General features: G+C 42.3%; 1 pseudogene; it reads left to right on the top strand.

Moving 5' to 3' along the window:
- Positions 1 to 14,317: 14,317 nt before the first annotated feature.
- Positions 14,318 to 14,477, top strand: LOC138794289 (U2 spliceosomal RNA; annotated as a pseudogene).
- The last annotated feature ends 913 nt before the right edge of the window (positions 14,478 to 15,390 follow it).

The raw sequence follows: 15,390 nt of genomic DNA, 5'->3' as shown, positions 1-15,390 counted from the left end.
GGCGCTGCACGGCCCCTCTCTGAACCCCACCTAACAGCGCCATGACGTATGAGATACATCATGGGTCGTTAAGGGGTTAATGTTGAGGTGTTGTCAGTTCTAACCTAGTTACTGTAGCTTTTGTAAACATAATATAAAGTTTTATAATATTGAACATATACTACTACCACCTTCAAAAAGCACTGCTATAAAAACAAAAGTCAATCAAAATGTTCCCAGGCAACAAATCAACCTAGTTTATGCAGAGCTGAGACATAATCCAGAGAGTGATGGCTTCTATTGCTATAGGAAAAATCTTTTCAACCTAACTTAAAGGAGAAGTCTGGGCTCTTAATTAAAAAAAAAAAAAGGAAAGGGGAGAAGTGGCTGAAAATAACAACATGCATTTACCTCCCCGACACCAGCGCTGCGGTCCTATGTCCTCCGCTCCAGTTCCTGATCCCCAGCTGCTAATTGGTCTGAGTGGGGAACTGGGTCGTGACGTGTCAGTGGTAATATCAGGGTCCCACCTTAGCCGCTTACTAGCTGAGCCAGCCTGACACACGTCACACCCTAGGTCCCATGTGCATGTTATGTTCAGCCACCTCCTCCCCGCTTATTTATTTATTTTTTTAAAGGCAGAGCTTGGACTTCTCCTTTAATAAAGATGAGCATATTAATGAAAAATTGCTTTGTCAGCTTTCCGTTGCCAGGCAAATTTTCTACTATGCAGCAGCAGTTTCTTCATATAGGATAATGGAGGATAAAATAGGAGTCTGTATTAACATATTCCAGCCTCTGTTGACTTAAATGTGTGAAACACAGCTATATATTAGAAAATGTGTCTGCTAACAAATTGTTAGTGAAGTGAATATTTCCAGAGTTGCTAATCTGTACTATACAATTCAAGGACAAACATATACCCAACAATAGAAAAGCGACTTATAATGTCTGTTCACTAACTACAAGGTCATATGTTTCATTAAAATTGTAAGCTACATTTTATAGAGGTAAATGGAAGTTATTAAAATATCTAATAATGTACTCAAATTCATTATGCTACTCTCATTTTTCATTATAAGGATTGATCTTAATGGATCACTACACATAGAGGCATACTTATCACTGAGCTGAAAGGGGATCATATTTAAGAGGCAGTAGTCGAGTCATACACAGATCCCATGTAGTCAGATGAAAGATTTATCAACAATATTAATTTTACATAAGCCATTCCACTGAATTGATAAGTATAAGTGGCTATTTTGTGTTACATACGAATGAGTTTCAGGATCACTGCTTAAATCCTTTGAAGTGTGAAACAGTCTATCTAGATTGCTGCATTTTATATTTTTTCTCTTTCGTAAAAGGTCACTGAGCTGCTTGAAAGGCCTTTAAGGTATTTTTGTGTATGACTGAGCTAATACTTAGAAGGTAACCTGTACTGAAGGTAAGGCTTCATCAGCATGACTGCATTTATAGTAATTGACATTATAACTATTTTAAGACTGGCAATACCCATAAACAGGGCATCTTATATTTTACTGCTTGTCTGTGGAACTCCATTGATATAATAGTGAACAGAGTACGATTCAATGAAGATTATATTAAAGTTACATATACTTCAAATATAATGTGTTAAGAAAGTGCCACATCTTTAACGAAGCATTTGAGGCGGGAAGGCTACCAGACTCATTTTATAACGCCAACATAGTACTGCTGCTAAAGCCTGACAAGGACCCCCTGATATGTGGCTCCTATAGACCCATATCGCTTTTAAATTCTGATTACAAGATCCTAACTAAATTGCTGGCTAACCGCCTTAATAAGTTGGTCCCTACCATCATACACTCGGACCAATCTGGTTTTATCCCTGGCCGTAGTACGTCAGACAATCTGAGGAGGGTACAGGTGATTGTCCAGCAGGGAGTCTATGATGATAGGGATTGGGCCTTGGCGTCCCTCGACGCAGCCAAGGCCTTTGATTCAGTGGAAATTCCCTTCCTATTGGAGGTCTTGAGAAGAATGGGATTTGGACAGGATTTTGTCCGATGGATCTCTATTCTATATGAAGCCCCAAAAAGCCTCTATAGCTTTAAATGGATTACTTTCCCCCTCCTTTTCCCTGCAGCGGGGTACCCACCAGGGCTGTCCCCTCTCCCCCCTCCTTTTCATTCTTTCTATCGAACCTCTCGCTTCTCTTCTTAGACATGACCCTTTACTGTCAGGTATTCCCCACTCTGCCGGGGAGGACAGAGTCGGCCTCTATGCCGACGACCTCATCTTATTCCTGTCTGACCCAGAAAGATCCTTGCCTGTGGCCATTCGGCTGATCGATACATTTGGGTCCTACTCCGGCCTTTCCATCAACTCGGGCAAATCCTCACTACAGTTCCTCAGTTCATCTAGAAATGGTAGTGTGGGCTCCGTGTTGGAGGGATTGATCATAGTGGACCATTTAAAATATTTAGGTATCATAATTGCCAAGACCCCCACTCAGACACTAGCACTAAATGCCCTTCCATTGTTGGGACATTTCCGTGACAAATTTAGAGTCTGGGCCTCGCTACCGCTGTCAGTGGTGGGCCGAATTAATTTATGTAAGATGGTGGTTCTGCCCAAATGCCTTTATACCCTGCAACATATATTTGTCCCAATTCCGCAATCCTTTTTCCTAGACTTGGATTCCGCTATGATCCCTTTCATATGGGGTTCATCACGATCAAAACTCCAATTTGCTAAACTATAACGCCCAAAGGATAATGCAGGTATGTCTCTCCCCAATATATACCTTTATTATCTTGCCGGGCAACTGAAATACCTAAACCCATGGCTGCAGGTAGACCCGGGTCACTCCCCTGACCAACACTTGATGGACTTCATCTCCCCGATCTCACTGTGGTCCTACTTGGAGGCATCTTCCTGCCCCCGAGTACAGGCCCTACCAGCCCACAAAGTAGGCTGTAAAGTCTGGATAGCAGCCGGGAACAAATTGCAGTTTCGGGGAACCCCCTTGGAGGCTCCACTATGGAATAACCACTCTCTCTCGCATTTATTATCTCTCCCTGAGCAGAACTATTGGGTTTAGGTAGGGGTCCTATATGTGAGTGACATGTATATAGACCATGCCATACGTACTTTTGACTCCCTCAGGGATTCTTTTGGCATCCCACGTACCTCCTTCTTTAGGTACCTCCAACTGCGCCATGCCCTGAACGCGCAGTTCCCAACCCCAACGACTTCATTGTCCTCGCACCCCTTAATAGGTGTAATTAGATCCCAAGGCCCAGGAGGCCTAGTCTCTACTCTCTACTCCTACCTGATCACTGCGGTGGTGGCGTCCAGCCCTCTTCCGGCATTAGACAAGTGGAAGGCATATATTCCTACTCTGGATGAGGAGGACTGTGAGGCCCTATTAGAGTCTCACAGATTTGTATCCCCAGCAGCTAATAACAAACTTATCCAATTGTATTTTATCCACCAGGCATATTTAACACCCCAGCGCTTATTTCGCATGGGTCGCATCCCAGCCCCCACGTGCCCTAAATGCCAGACTGGTCCAGCAGACTTCTGGCACATGGTGTGAATATGCCCGTCCATTGCCTCTTTCTGGAGTGCAGTGATCCAGCTATTGTCCTCAGTCCTCTCAATGCCAGTTCCACTGTCGCCGTCAGTATGCCTGTTTGGCTTGTTGGAGGAGGAGGTCTGGACGCCCCACCAGCGCACTTTTTTAAGGGAGACGTTGTTTCTGGCTCGTAAATCCATTGCCATCAGATGGATGGACCCTTGCCCCCCTAACCTCCACATGTGGAAAAAACAAGTTAACACAGTAATGATGTATGATAAAATCATTTATTTGCACCGTAAATGTCCCAAAAAATTTGCTAAAGTATGGGGAGCGTGGAAAGATTCCCACCTGACAATATCTCCCCCTGATAGGACTTAATTATGTTGTTTGTGTAATTGAATCACCTCTGTTATGTGAGTTTGTTACGATTTGTTTTTGGCTGTAATTTGCCTTTACGCAGTGCCTTCTGTTATACTTACCACCTGATGAACATGCTGGAACTGTCCATGTTATTCCTCCATTGACGATACATGTGCTATTTCTCTTTTGTACTGCTCTTTTCTACATTTTTAATAAAACTGAGTTTAAAAAAATGAAAGTGCAACATCTTTATGGAAACACAATGCATTCTCTCTCTTCTTCTCTGTCTTCTTTTTTCTGTCTACTCATGTAAAAATAATATACCACTCCTTCTTTGGCGAGATCTCTATTTAAACCTGGTTGACCTGGTTATTTAGTGCCCTTGGTCATTTTATTTTTTTCCAGCCTTCAGCCATTGCGATCTCTAATTTGCTTTTGTTGGCTTTATCTTTGGTTCTATCATACAGACTTCTGGCAGTGTGCTCTGCATCTGTTGGTTTGACTTACATTTGTTTTCAGCAATCATTGATAAGTATTGTAGCTACTATTACCCTCTAATAGTTGACATTTTTAAAACCTGTCTGAGTGTATATATATATATATATATATATATATATATATATATATATATAATGAAATTCCTGATCATTCTGTCTTAAGGAGTCCAGTACACAGTGTCATTATATAGACTGGACTCTTTTGCATAGAAAGATCAAAGATTTTGATAAATTTAAAAAATTTAAATATACATAATACTGTATATCTATATGAAAAATTCATATTAGTGAAAACATAAAAAATGTGTGTTTATTCACATGTTAAAGCAACTCTGTACCCACAGTCTGACCCCCCCCCCCCCCCCAAACCACTTGTACCTTTGGATAGCTGTTTTTTTTTTTTTAAACAATATTTTATTAGTGGCTTATGTAATATTTGAACATACATATTGAAAATTCATTACATATTCAAAAAGTTGCTCACAGGCAACAAAGGATTGTATGTTTACAATATCATACAGATACAATGAGCCTTTGTAATTACCTTAAAAGACATATTATCATATACAATACAACGTAGTCTTACCAAAAAACATAGGTAGAAAAACAGTAACCTATAATCACCTTAAAACATGGTATAGATGTCAGATATTCAAATATGCTACCAATAGAATGGGGAGAATTGTCTTTAACAGAGAAAGGGAAAAGCTTAAGATGTTTGGAGTGCTCCCAGAGTTCCCTTTTGGGCGGCCATGCAATACCAATCAGTGTCCTTAAATTGATTAATGACAGAGTCTCTTTCTTCTATAGTAAAGTCATGAATTAGAAATTAGGTCCATTTGGACATAAATGTTTTTGTTGATTTTTCTTTGGTGCGCAATACATCCAAAAGTTCCCAATGAAAGATCTCCTTCAGAGCGGAGATTACCTCAGAAATGTCTGGTAGAGTATCCAGTATCCAGTGTCTTAATAAACATTTCAGGGAAACTAATAGAGTTAAATGAATTCCTTTAGAAGTAAGTAGTTTAGGAGAGGCAGTAGTAGAGTCTATTTCAATAAAATGAAAAAAGATAACTAAGAGGGAGAAGTGGTATGGCATGGCCCCAAGTAAACAAAAGATAGAGCCGCACAGAGTTGGATAGCCAGCAGACCAGGTCTTAAACCTGACTGTAGAATACTATATCTTGATGAAAAATCCACGGCACTCCAATGTTGTTGGAAAACATAAAAACAAGCGTTTATTCCCATAGGTAGAGCATAATAAACAAAAAGCTGGACACTATACAAACAGGCACATTAACCTTAAAGCGACTCTGTACTAATAATCTGACCCCCCCCCCCCCCCCCAAAACCACTTGTACCTTTGCATAGCTACTTTTAATCCAAGATCTGTCCTGCGGTCCGTTCGGCAGGTGATGCAGTTATTGTCCTAAAAAAATACTTTTAAACTTAAAGCCCCGTGCCAAACGGGAGTATCTTTGCCCTGCACAACCTCTCTGTCCCTCCTCCCCACCCTCTTCATCATTAGGCATGCTCCAGGCAGATTGCCTCCTATTCCCCACCTGTGGCAGTCTGGCACATGGGCTAGATCGTTAAGGATCTGTGCAATGTTCAGCATGGAGAAAATGTTTCAGGGTGGGAAGGAGGGACGGAGGGGTGGTGCAAAGTTAGGGCACAGATACTCCTGTTTGGCACGGGCTTCAAATTTAAAAAGTATTTTTTTAGGACAATAACTGCATCCACTGCCGAATGGACCACAGTACAGATCTTGGATTAAAAGCAGCTATGCGAAGGTACAAGTGGTTTGGGGGGGTCAGATTGTGGGTACAGAGTCGCTTTAAGGTTAATGTGCCTATTTGTATAGTGTCCAGCTTTTTTTCTTTTTTGGTTTATTATGCTCTACCTATGGGAATAAACGTTTTTATGTTTTCATCAACATTGGAGTGCCGTGGATTTTTCATCAAGATATAGTATTCTACAGTCAGGTTCAAGACCTGGTCTGCTGGCACTCTGTATCTACCTGCATATACGAAGTGCTGCTTCTTATTTGAACATTTTTAAAGGGGAACAATATGCAGGTTAAATAAATCTAACCTGCTGCTAGCTCCCTATTGTGCATTGGGCGCTGAGGAGAAAGGTAAGTCTCTTCCTTCATCTTCGGCACTGTTTCAGTGCAATTTAAATGTAGTCCTATGTCCGGTATGGCCATTTGGAACAATGCCCCATCCCCCACCCCAGCTAGTCTGCTCCACTGATAATCATTAGAAGGGGTGGGCCAGAGCGCCAAACTGCTTTACCGGACCAACGACTACATCAACCCCATCAACCCCTAGGGGACGTCTAAATGATGTATAAGTTTAAAAAAAAGTGTTTTTATAAAAAAAAATCCCCATCCCTAATAAACGTCAGAATCGCCCCCCTTTTTCCATTTTGTAAATATAAATAAAAAAATAAACATATTTGGTATTGCCGTGTGTGTAGTCGCCCAAACGATTAAACTATTAACCAAGTCTTCCATTGCAAAGTAAAATAAGTGGTGCAAAAATAAGGGCTCATGTGGGTTTATATGTGAAAAAATATAAGTGCTATGGCCTTTTAACCCCTTAAGGACAGAGCCTGAAATGGCCTTAAAGGGGTTGTCCGGCGATAAAAAATTATTCACAGAATAACACACATTACAAAGTTATACAACTTTGTAATGTATGTTATGTCTGTGAATGGCCCCCTTCCCCGTGTTTCCCCCCACCCACGCTAGACCCGGAAGTGTGGTGCATTATACTCACCGCATCTCGTGTCGTCCACGGTCTCCGATCCTCAGCAGTGACGTCTTCTTCGGGAGGCCGGCGGATCTTCCCGAGTGCCGGCTGCCCTCTGCAGCGTCATCCGAAGGTCAGCCGCGATTGGCTGAGCATAACTGTGCTCAGCCAATCGCGGCTGAGCAGCTGATGACGCGGCCACGTCATCAGCTGCTCAGCCGCGATTGGCTGAGCACAGTTATGCTCAGCCAATCGCGGCTGAGCTTCGGATGACGCTGCAGAGGGCGGCCGGCACTCGGGAAGATCCGCCGGCCTCCCGAAGAAGACGTCACTGCTGAGGATCGGAGACCGTGGACGACACGAGATGCGGTGAGTATAATGCACCACACTTCCGGGTCTAGCGTGGGTGGGGGGAAACACGGGGAAGGGGGCCATTCACAGACATAACATACATTACAAAGTTGTATAACTTTGTAATGTGTGTTATTCTGTGAATAATTTTTTATCGCCGGACAACACCTTTAAGGTCAGAGACAAATTTTATGAATAGGACCTGTGTCACTTTATTCATTAATAACTTCGGGATGCTTTTACCGATCCGGCTGATTCTGAGATTGTTTTCTCGTGACATATTGCTCTTTACATTTCTGGTAAATTTGAGTCGATACTTATAATGAATCTTTATGAAAAAAAAAAACAAATAACGTTAAAAGTGAAAAAATGCATTTTTCCAACTTTGGAACTTTTCTGCTTATACAGAAAATGGTTATGCCACATAAATTATAAATCAAATAGCATTAGCAACATGTCTACTTTATGTTGACAGCATATATTAAACCATCTTTCTTTTTTTTAGACAATAGAAAACTTAAAACATTAGCAGCAATTTTCCAAATTTTCTGTAAAATTTCTAAATCTGATATTTTTAGGGACCTGTTCAGGTTTAGGCTGCGTATATTTCAGTCAGTATATGTATATTTCAATCAGTATATTTCAGTCAGTATTGCAACCAAAACCAGGAGTGGATTAAAAACACAGTAAGGATCTGTTCACACAATGATGAAATTGAGTGGATGGCCGCCATTTAATGGCAAATATTTGCTGTTATTTTAGAACAACGGCTGTTATATTGAAATAATGGCCGTTATTTACTGTTATATGGTGGCCATCCACTCAATTTCTCCATTGTGTGAACAGATCCTTTTTGTGTTAATCCACTCCTGGTTTTGGTTGCAATACTGACTGAAATATACTGACTGAAATATACTTAGTGTGAACGCAGCCGTACAGTGTATTTGAGGGGACTGTATGTTAGAAAGCCCCACAAAGCACCCCATTTCAGAAACTGCACCCCACAAACTCTGCAAAAACACATCCAGAAAGTTTTTTAACCCTTTAGGGTAATCACAGAAATAAAAGCTAAGTGTGTAAGAAATTGGAAAATTTTAATTCTCTGTGCAGAGATTTTATTGTAATCCAATATTTTTCATAATTGTAAAACTATTACCAGAGAAATGCACCCCAATATTGATTGCCCCATTTCTGCAGTTTATAGAAATAATCCATATGTGGCCCTAATGCGCTATTTGACGCAACAAAGACCCTCAGATATAAAGGAGCGCCTAGTGAATTTCAACGCCTCCGTTATACTAATTATGGTAATTGTTGACTGTACCACTTCAGGTTGGCAGAGGCTCTGGGGTGCCAAAACCTAAAAAACACCCCTAAAGGGACACCATTTAAATAACTACACCCCTTAAGGAATGTAACAAGGGGTGTGGTTAGCATTTGGACCCCACAGGTGCTTCACAGATTTTCAGAACAATGTGGTGTAAAAAAGGAAAAATAAAATTTTTTACACTAAAACATTGTTCTAGCCTTCATTTTTCATTTTTACAAGGGGATAAAAGAAAAAAAAAAGTGTCACACCAGTGTCTCCTAAATACGGAAATACCCCACATGTGGACATAAAATGCCAAGCGGGCGCAAGACGAGCCTCCAAAGGGAAGGAGCGCCAATTGGCTTTTGGAAGCTGGATTTCACTGGAATGGATTTCAAGGGTCACGTCGCATTTACAGAGCCCTTGTGCTGCCAAAACACTGGAAATCCCCCCACAAAAGACCCCATTATGGAAACGACACCCCTTAAGGAATCTAACAAGGGGTGCGGTGAGGATATGTACCCCACTGGTGATGGGCACAAATGTGGAACAATGTGACGTGAAAGCGAAATTTTTCATTTTTTCACTTTCACAGTACAAATGTGCTTGTCATAAAGGGGTCCTTATCCTCACTGCACCCCTTGTTAGATTCCTTGAGAGGTGTATTTTCCAGAATGGGGTCAATTGTGGGCGTTTTTCTCTGTCTTGGCAGCACGAGGGCTCTGTAAATGCGACATGGCGTTCATCATCCATTCTGGCCAAATCCAGCCTCCAAAATCCAAATGGCGCTCCTTCCCCTCAGAGACTTGCCCTGCGCACACATGGCGCTTTATATCCACATGTGGGGTATTTACAGACTCGGTGGAAATTGCTCTACACATTTTGTATATTTTTTTTCTCTTTTAACTCCTTGTGAAAGTGAAAAATTTAAGGCTAAACCAAGATTATAGTGTAAAAAATTTAATATTTCATTTTCACGCCACATTGTTCCACATTTGTGCCCGTCACCAGTGGTGTACATATGCTCACTACACCTCTTGTTAAATTCCCTGAGGGGTGTAGTTTCCATAATGGTCACTTGTGGGGGGTTTCAACTGTCTTGGCAACACAGGGGCCTTTTAAATGCAACAAGGCCCTCGAAATCCATTCCAGTCAAATCCAGCCTTCAAATACCAAATGGTGCTCCTTCCCTTGGGAGGCTTACCCTGCACCCGCATGGCGCTTTATGTCCACATGTGTGGTATTTCCGTATTCAAGGGAAATTGCTCTACACATTTTGTGTTTTTTTTTTTTATCTTTCATCCCCTTGTGAAAATGAAAAAATGAAGACAAGATCAATGGTTTAGTGTAAAAATCAAACATTTTTACACTAAATGTTGGTCTACCCTTGATTTTTTTCTATTTCCACAAGGGGTTAAAAAGAAAATGAACACAAAACGTGTAGGGTAATTTCCCTTGAGTATGAAAATACCCCATATGTGGATATAATTTCTCATATGGGCATAGGGCAAGCCACCAAAGGGACAGAGTGCCATTTAGAGGCTGGAATGGAGGATGGAGGCTATGTCGCATTAACAAAGCTCCTGTGCTGGCAGGACAGTAGAAACCCCCCACAAGTGACCCCATTCTGGAAACTAAACCCCATAAGGAATCTAACAAGTAGTGAAGTGAGCATATGGACCCCACTGGTAACGGGCACATATGTAGAACATGTGCCGTGAAAATAAAAAAAATACCTTCTTTTTTTTCATTTTCACAGCACAAATGTGTGCGTCACCAGGGGGCTATATCCCCGCTGCCCCCCTTTTTAGATTTCTTATGGGATCTAGTTTCTCAATGTGACCCCTGAAATAGGAATAAGAGACAGAATTTAGAAAATGACGTGTGGTACGCCTTGAAGCAATCCTTTATGCAGAGGCCAGGGTGATCAGGACAGGTGTCACACTGGAAAATGGTGTCCTTCCTGATTCCCCCTGTTACTGCACACTCTGCACTTCTTCTGGGGTCTCCTGTTTTCCAGTGTGGGGGACGTCACCTGGAAAATGTTGTCCTGGTGTGATATGGGGTCCTTCATATCCAGAAGCGCTGGGTCCGCTCCATGGCTGCTAAATATTAGGGCTCTAATTACTGCTTCTGATATTTTCGGATAGTGCTGCAAGCTACAGTAGCTCGGGTATAAAAGTTATCCCCGTCCCCGTACAGGTGGTAACCTTTATCCAACAGTGGGAGGATCCGTTCCCGAATGATCTTCCCACTAACTCGGGGGATGGGGGGACATCTGTGGGCTGGATTCGGGTGTCCCTTCCTTCATACACTCTAAGGGTACGTGCACACTGTGGAATGGCGAAGGATAACCCTTTGCATTCTGCCATATCACCGCGCAATCAGACTGATGCAGGCGCGCCTCTCTGCTCGTGTCACACTCCATTCTATGCATGGGCGGATTCCGCCCTCTGCCCAAAGAATTAACTTGTTCATTCTTTGGACAGATGACGGAATCCGCCCGTGCATAGAATGGAGTCTATGACATGGGTGGAGACACGCGCCTCCATCAGTCCGCCGGCAGGTGCCATCAGCGGAATGTACAAAGAGTTATCCTTCGCCATTCCGCAGTGTGCACGTACCCTAAATCTGTAAGTGTACCCTGAGGTACTCTTACAGAGTTTGTAGAATTTCACGCCATACCATCATCTCTTATTGGGACGGTACTGGTGGAAAAGATGTGTCTGGGAGGCAGCGTACGCTATGCTACCCCCAGACACATCACTGGATGATGAGGATGATGAGGAAGAATGGAGGAAAGAAGGATCCCCCCATTCATCCTCACTGGCTGTTTCAGTGTCAGAGGCAATCATAATGCCTCTGACGCCGAAAACACCCTGGGGGCCATTTTTACATGGCACTTATCAGCAGACAGTGGCGGTAGGATATAGGGGGGGGGGGGAATGGGGCTACGCCAAAAAGGAGGAGTTGCTGATTAGCGGCGCACTTACGTGCGATGCTGATCAGCACTCAGCAGCGTTAGAGCGCATAAAAATAAAAAAAAAATAAAAAAAAATTAAAAAAAAAAAATCTTTTTAACTCAAAGCAACTGATCAGTGAATAATATTCACTGATCAGCCGCTAGGGGGCAGTAGAGCGAAGCTGGCGAAGACTGCCGAAGCCCTCCAAAGCCCAAAGAGCCAGAGATCTCCGAAGATTTCCTATGGAACCCGGAAGTGACCTGACACAGAGAAAAGGACGCCGAGGGACCCGATCTTCGCCCCGAACGCCGGGATCAGGTGAGTATGGTGCACCTACACCACACACACCTGTTCTGCACCCCTCAGCTACCTAGCTGAGGGGTGCAGAACATGAGGACACTGTTTTTTAACACTTTGATCGCCGTGATGGGCTGGCCGATACTGGCCGGCCCATCACGCTGATCGTGGGGGTGGCACCGGCACCATCTTTTCCCCGGACACCAATGGTGATTGGTGCTGTCTCGGACAGCACCAATCACCATTGCTTTTTGGGTCACCGGGTCACTGATGACCCGGAAAGCTGTTTTCAGCTGCTATCGGCTGATCTGAATTGATCAGCCTATAGCTGGGATCGTCGGCATGGGGGGGTTAATCACCCCCCGTGCCGACGAGCAGAAATGGCCTGCTATACATTATAGCAGGCCATCTTCCCCGATCGCTGTTTGTGAACACACAGCGATCGGGGAAACCTTGGGCGTAAGTGTACATCTGTTTGTGTTAAGGCCCACCCTGTGGGGGCGTACACTTACGCCCAATGTCATTAATGGGGTTAAACACGAGAAGGAAAAAACAAAAATGCAAAAATTAAAAATTGGCTCCGTCATTAAGGTGTTAAAACTGCATCAAAACTGCAGTGAGAATAAAGGTAAAAGACATACCTTCATCCTAGGCACCGCATGCACAATAGGTAGGTAGGTTAAAATTGTCTAACTTGCTTCCCCTTTAACCTCTTAGGGACATATGACATACCCGTACTTCATATGTCCCCGAGAGGTGTTCTGAGCGGGGCCGCGCGGCGACCCCGCTCTGAACTGCCTCGGTCCCAGGTGCCGCATGTAGCCTGGGGCCACGGGTATTAGCGGGCACGGCCCGATCGCCGTGCCCGCTAATCCGGTAATCAGATGCAGCTGCATCCGATTACCGGATCCAGCACTTCCCTGGTGTCTAGTGGGGTGGATCGCTTCTCCGGGACGTCGTCTCGGAGGAGCGATCCACACGTCTTACTGCTGCCGGGGTCTTTGCTAAAATGGCACTGATCCCGGCTCAGGACTCGGATGCTTTCGGCTGCAGCAGTGGAAAGCAACAGAGTACCGATCTCATTGATCTTTGCTGTATTACTATACAGCAAAGATCTCAATGAGAGATCAATGCACTTATACTAGAAGCTTCCCTGGGGGACTTCTAGTATAAGTGTAAAAAAAAAAAAAAGTGTTGTTATTAGTAAAAAGCCCCCTCCCCTAATAAAAGTTTGAATCACCCCCTTTCCCCATGTTATAAATATAAATAAATAAACATGTTTGCTATCTCCGCGTGCGTAATCGCCCGAACTATTAATTAATCACATTCCTGATCTCGCACGGTAAACGGCGTAAGCGCAAAAAAATCCCAAAGTGCAAAATTTGTGCGCATTTTTGGTCACATCAAATCCAGAAAAAATTTAATAAAAAGCGATCAAAAAGTCATATATGCGCAATCAAGGTACCGATAGAAAGAACGAATAAAAAAAGATAGAAAGAAAGAATAAAAGCGTTATAAGTATGGGAATGGAGCGATTTTAAGGAACATATATTTGTTAACAATGGTTTGAATTTTTTACAGGCCATCAGATAAAAGAAAAGTTATACATATTATATATCGCTTTAATCGTAAGGACTTGAGGAACATGCATAACAAGTCAGTTTTAGGGCGAACGGCGTAAAAACAAAAATCCCCTAAATAAAAAAATGTGCTTTTTTTTGTTCAATCTCACCCCACTTTGATTTTTTTCCTGGTTTTGCAGTGTACTTTATGCAAAAATTCAGCCTGTCATTGCGAAGTACATTTAGTGACGCAAAAAATAAGGGCTCATGTGGGTCTGTAGGTGGAAAAATGCAAGTGCTATGGCCTTTTAAACACAAGGAGGAAAAAACGAAATTTGGCCCCGTTCTTAAGGGGTTAAAGATATCCTATATTTTTCCATATAGTTTATTGGGTAAAAAAAAAATGTGGTAGAGTGTTAAAATTTTTAATTCTGTCATGGTTTTTTGTTTTGACATTATTTATGACCTGCTTTGTGGGGGTTCTCTTTTTGCAGGGGGAGCTGTATGTAATTTTTCTATTTTGCAATGAGATTGATTTCCAAGTAGGGAAGTGAAGCATGCTGCCATGCACTTCTTCTAGCTATCTCTAGAGATCAATCGGTATCTCTGCACTGAGACGTGCCGCTGACCAGTTAAAACTTTTGACATGTATGTAATTTTTTTTTGTAATAAATTAGTACTGCTTCCCTGCCTTTTGGCTAAGATCAAGTGTAGTATCTGTTCTAATAAGTTTAATATCTGATACGGCCACTATCTAGGGACAATATATTAAATGGATTTTTAGAACAAGGAGAAGAAAAAAAGAGCATGCTCTGTTCTCTCTGGATATTGACCTAAGAAAGAAAGAAAGAAAGAACGAGAGAGAGAGAGAGAGAGAGAGAGAGAGAGAGAGAGAGAGAGAGAGAGAGGGAGGGAGGGAGGAAAGAAGCTATAAGCCTAGAAAGAAAAAAAAAAATTGTGGGCCTTGCCTCAGTTAAGCTTAATGTACATGATTTCATAGATGCAAAACACTGACAATTGAAAAGATCTCAAAGGTTGTTTTCACCTTTGTACCAAAACTTTTCAAATAATACTCTGTGGACTGAGGAGTCATAGGGGAAACTCTATAAAAAAAGATAGATCCACTTACATCTCTGGCATAAAGTCAATACCACAGTAAGTACATTATAACCGTAAAACATGGGGATAGCATTGTTCGGATACTTATTGGTTCATTACCAATAGCTCAAGCACAAGTGGCATTTGCAACAGGTCAATGATCTAAAACATGTCCCACTGCTGAATGGCTCAAAAGGAAAAAATAAAAGGAAGAAGATTTTGAAATTTTGAAATAAAAGTTGCTGTCAAGAGTGGCACAAATATTAGGAGGGGAAACACTTTTCATTTTACATAAATTATATGGATTTGAATGCATCTTTGTCTTCAAAAATTGAATGATCATTTAAAAACAGTTTGTGCTTTTTTCATGTTTGATGAAACACATGTGATCAACTAACAAAATCAAAAAAAGGCAAATACTTTTTTGCAGCACTGCATACCTACATACTTAAAGCGACTCTGTAACCACAATCTGACAACCTCCCCCCCCCCCCCCATTGTACCTTCGGATAGCTGCTTTCAATACAAGATCTGTCCTGCTTGGGTCCGTACGGCAGGTGATACAGTTAGTGATGCAGTCCTAAAAAAAACTACTTTTAAACTTGCTGCGCTGTTTCTATGCCCTAGGCTTGCACCACCTCTCCATCCCTCCT

Source organism: Dendropsophus ebraccatus, chromosome 5, assembly GCF_027789765.1.
Source record: "Dendropsophus ebraccatus isolate aDenEbr1 chromosome 5, aDenEbr1.pat, whole genome shotgun sequence".
NCBI classification, from domain to species: domain Eukaryota; kingdom Metazoa; phylum Chordata; class Amphibia; order Anura; family Hylidae; genus Dendropsophus; species Dendropsophus ebraccatus.
This window is presented reverse-complemented; position numbering and strand designations above follow the sequence as displayed.